The sequence below is a fragment of the Ursus maritimus genome, unplaced genomic scaffold (genome assembly GCF_017311325.1).
Source record: "Ursus maritimus isolate PB19 unplaced genomic scaffold, ASM1731132v1 scaffold_22, whole genome shotgun sequence".
Taxonomy (NCBI): Eukaryota; Metazoa; Chordata; class Mammalia; order Carnivora; family Ursidae; genus Ursus; species Ursus maritimus.
Window position 1 is genome coordinate 17,601,598 of NW_024424675.1, and position 4,074 is coordinate 17,605,671.

General features: G+C 51.8%; 1 long non-coding RNA gene across 1 annotated transcript; it reads right to left on the reverse strand.

Moving 5' to 3' along the window:
- Positions 1–512: 512 nt before the first annotated feature.
- On the reverse strand, positions 513–1,776 carry LOC103674411. Its single transcript, XR_571632.1, has 3 exons — positions 1,449–1,776; positions 892–958; positions 513–598 (listed from the first exon to the last, which is right to left on the reverse strand). It is a non-coding gene; the product is annotated as an uncharacterized LOC103674411 (long non-coding RNA).
- Positions 1,777–4,074: the final 2,298 nt, after the last annotated feature.

Below are 4,074 nucleotides of genomic sequence, written 5' to 3' on the forward strand. Positions count from 1 at the left end.
CCTGTGTCTTTATAGCTCTGTCAGTGGCCCCGGGTGATGGTAGAAGAGAATACTTAACGACCTTCCCAGAATTTCATGTGTTCTAGAAAATATGTCGTTAACCATCATTTTTCCCCTTCGAAATGGTTCAGTATGATTTTTTGATTTTTTTTTTAATTGGCTTTGTGTAACAAAGACAAGGGAAGGAGCACAGATGTATTCCAAGGTTGAATAAAAGTACAACACGTCACCATAAATGGCGTAATCATTTCCTCTGCTTGTAAGTTTTAAAACATCGTGTGAAGGTCATTGTGCATGTACTAAACCTTCGACCCTGCTTCAGGCCGTGTTGGTCAATTCCAGGGGAACCGTCCTCAGGCCAGTTCTCCTTGTGTCTCTCATGACAGAGGGAGCCGCGTTCGGGACCTCCTTCCCCAGTCGCCCCTGGACCCCTGACCTGGGCCCAGGCTATGCTGGCCCCTCCTGGCGGCCTGGCTGCCATACAGCTGGCTCTTTGTTGAGGATGACAGCAGCCTAATTGCATATTTCTTTTCTCATCAAAGCAAAATTGTTGGCATTCCACAGAAGCTGTTTGCCGAATAATGCACCATCTGGCCCTCTGTGATAAGGAAATAATTGATTATTTTGAAGAGTCTTAATTCATCCTGCCTGCTGCACCTTAAGAAGAGAGAGCTCGGGGGCCTGAACTTGCTAGATAGCTGTGTTTCCACTAAAATAAAGTAAGCGGCTGCAGCTTCAGAAAGCCAAAGTTCCCTTCCAATTCATTTATTTTGTAACAAACAGTGATAAAGTGATTACTCTGCACTAGGCACTGTTCTGAGGACTTTACAAACAGCGAAGGAGGTAGTAAGGAGTCTTAGGAACATTCTGGTTCATCTGGACGCTGGTTACCTGACTGCGGTCAGTGTGGGAACATTTGTCGACTCTGCATACAGTGGATGCGCTTGTGGATATTAACCTTCAAGAGAAGTAAAACGGAAATTCCAGTGCGGTGCATGCTATTATCGTTCTCCCTTTTTGCAGATGGGGAGACTGAGGCCTGGAGGAAGCCAGACAGTCCGGTGATGGACTCCAGGCTCCTTCCCCCAAGTCAACATGCAGTAAGATGAGAAAAAAGACAAATAAATTAAATAACCTCGAGAGGATTTAGGCGGACAACCCCCTACCCAGCTCAGGAAGAGCCCCACAGCCCAGCCAAGGAGGGGAAAGGCCAACACACAAAACATTCAGGGCGCATCCCGAGATGACTGAGTTCAATGTGGTTTCTTCCACCGCCTCTGGTGGTGTCTTCGGATAACGGATCCCACATTCTCTGCGGCTCTGTCAGCATTTCACCCTCGCCAACAATAAACAATGACATGGAGTCCCTGCTCTGTGCCAGGAACTTGACTCATGTTAGGAAAGAAAAAACAAAAAGAGCAAAAGGAAGAGGAAAAGGCAAGTTTCACCTTAGCTGTGTGCTCAGGACAAGCAGTCACTGGGCTGCGCGGTGCGTTCTGGGAAGGAGGGTCCAGATGACATCTGAGCAGAGACACGTCCATAGACCAAGAAGACTCTGAAGCCACAGTAGACTGGACCCCCATGTAAGGGGCTTGACCTCTTCCGCTGGCCCTGAGATAAAGGTTCAAGTACAAAAAGTTCTTAAGGGGGGTGGTCCCGGGCAGTGAGGAAGTGAGGAGGAGGGGGGAAGGGGGGAAGAGGGCCAGCCCCCCGAGTGTGAAGGTGTCCACTGTGGGCACGCAGGGCTCCATCCTGCTGGGGCCTCTGGGAGACAGAGGCACACACCACACCGGCCTTGGCCGTCATTGTACTCACTGCCACCCCTTGTGACCAGCCCTACCCAGGTGCCAAGCACCCCCCGGTGGGTGGGGAGCCTGGGGCTCGCAGGAGGGAGCCAGAGGAGCAAAGCAGCCGCGAGCAGGACGGGCTGAGGGCAGCACGGGGAGCCTCAGGCGCCATCTTTACACCCAGGCCGCCTTAGCATCACGGCTCAGCCGCCAGAGGCTTGTTTCACCACCTACGTGAGGGGTGTGGACCTCCCCGGCTTCCCATTCTGGGTGGGTGCAACCCTCCACCTGGGCACCGGGCCCTGCAGGCCAGCCTGGCGGGAGCTCCCTGGAGTGCTCCGAACCCGGCCTCGGGGCACCAGGGCCCTGACGGGTCTGCAGGCCTGACTTCCAGAATTTTCTTTGAAGCACAGAGCTGGAGTAGATCGGTCTCTGCAAAGCGGATTCAGATCTAGGGATCTAGGCCCAAGGAATAAATTCGACTGGAAAAGTAAGAAGTCAGCGTTCCGTTCAGCGTGCTGACTCAAGGTCACCCTTTCACACATAACGCTCGCTCTTCCTGTTTGTTCTGTGTCCTTTCCCGAAGTCTAAACCCCTCCCCAGGCCTTCCCCCCACCCCCCTCAGCTTGGAGTTCGCCGCTGGCTTCATTTGCACGTTGTTTTCCTCCCCATAAAGGAGGAGAGAGGTTTTCCGGCAGGAGCACCAGCTGCGGGCCGTGGGTCAGGCAGCGGCTCCCAGGATCTGACTCGAGAGAAAAAAAGATTCCGGTTAACCTGAAAATTCACAGAACAGGAATGGCCCTCAGCACCTAGACTCAGGCGGTCCCTCGGCTGGGAGGAGACAGCAAGCCCGGTAGTCCCGCCGGATGCAGGCCTGACAGGCTTGGTGCAGATGAACCAGACTCAGCAGGCTACACACTGTGTCGGTCTGTTCATACTGCGTTCTCGAAAGGGCAAAACCGTAGGGCCGGGAAGCAGATCGGTGGTGGCCGGAGGCTAGTATCTGACCCCGACAGCCCCAGCCTCAGGATCTGAGCGACTGCGTGCTCCGAAGGGCCCGTGCTTAGCCTGTGGCTCTGCTCCTCCTGTCCTGACGCTTTGAACTTGTGCTTCGTAAGTGAAGTCTGGTGGATCAGTGGGGGGGACGCCCATGAGCGGAGGAAATACATAAGCTAGTCTTACCACCGTCCTTGCTGCCCCATTCATGTAGAGTGTTCACGACGCCTCGAGAGCACAGAACTTCCAACCCACACTGTTGTGAAAGTACAATGGAAATCAAAGCCAAGTACAAGGAAAGCCTGTCGCAGAACCTGGGGAGGACAACAGACTGGAGCCAGGGTCTGCGTGGGAATGCGGCACCTCGCCTCTCGTGTCTGACCCCCCTCATCGGTGTGGAGCCCTCCACGCCTCCATGACCCCCTTGCCCGACCTACTCTATCCCGCTTGCTCTGATGCAAATGCAAAGGTCGGGAGACCCGAGTCTGAGCCTTCCTGTGCTTTGGCACCGAAAAGAGACATGCTGAGCCCCTCAGATACGCGGGTGTGCTTCCCATCTGCAAAGGCAGCCCCTTCTCATTTTCTGTATATCTTAATCCCCTAATTAGCCTGAAATCATTAAGGACAGATTAGTTTGCCTCTTTCTTTAGTTTTCTCCAAGCCATTTCCTCTCCACCACTGTGGGCTGAGTGCCTGGCACAGAGGAGGAAGGAAGAGAAACAGTTTCACCTTCCCCGCCTCCACCCCCGCCAACATTTCTCATACGACTCAATTATCCGTGGGGAATGAGCCCCTCCAGAGCTGCTGCTTTCACCGCATTGAACCCCACAGAGCAAATCGGTGTCACCTTTCCAAAAGGCAATTGGTGGCGTGTATCAAAAGCCTTGGAAAGGCACAAACCCTCTGGCTCAATGTCTATTTTAAAGAATTTATCCTAGAAAATAATCATGAGATTATAGGAGTTCCGTGAGAAATGGAACGATAGGGATATCAGCTAGAGTGGGGGAAAAAAAGGAACTAGCATTAAAAACCTCCATCCATATACCTATAGACAGAAGAAAAAAGAAAGGACTTCAAAGGTATGCACACAAAAATATTAACAGTGTTAGCTCAGGGTGGGCTAAGTTTACTTTTCCTCTTTTCATTTATCAGTATTTCTCCAACTTTCTGTAATAAACTGGTATCATTTCTTTTATCATCTATAGATTTCTTTTTTAATCTATAACTTCTGGGAATGTGAAGGGTGCTGTTTGTTGAATCTGATGACTCATTCCCGGTAGTTTATATGCTG